The sequence below is a fragment of the Phaethon lepturus genome, unplaced genomic scaffold (assembly GCF_000687285.1).
Source record: "Phaethon lepturus isolate BGI_N335 unplaced genomic scaffold, ASM68728v1 scaffold32381, whole genome shotgun sequence".
Classification (NCBI taxonomy): Eukaryota; Metazoa; Chordata; class Aves; order Phaethontiformes; family Phaethontidae; genus Phaethon; species Phaethon lepturus.
The window spans coordinates 5649-6017 of NW_010516118.1; the positions used below are offsets into that span (position 1 = coordinate 5649).

Here is a 369-nt window from a genome sequence, read left to right on the forward strand (position 1 = left end):
CTGTTTTCCCTGCCCCTCCACCCCACAAAAGGGCCTCCCGAGCATTGCTTGTGCTGACACGTGCTGTGGGATGCTGGACCTGTAAGTCGCTGAGTCAGCAGGGAACGGCAGGCTTTGCCACAAGCCATGCACTTAGCCAATCTCACAGAAGCGACCGTGACGGGCCGCAGTCCGACGGTCCATCGTTACTGAGCGACGCCTGGGGCGAGGTGAAGGGCTTGCAGCCCGATGCCGCTTTGACAAAGCCGCAAAGACCCCTGTATGTCGGTACCGAATTCCCCCTCCCCAGACCAATTCATTGGGCCACGCCGACCCTCCAGACTCCTGCCAAGGGCTGACCGGCGCACAACAATCCACTCACTCCCGCCT

The 369-nt window shown here is 61.2% G+C and overlaps 1 protein-coding gene across 1 annotated transcript in view; it reads right to left on the reverse strand.

The window, feature by feature from the left end:
• The window catches only part of LOC104627642 (alpha-tectorin-like), a 4302-nt gene that overhangs the window by 2678 nt on the left and 1255 nt on the right, over window positions 1-369 (reverse strand). The gene's annotated exons all lie outside the window — the stretch shown is intronic.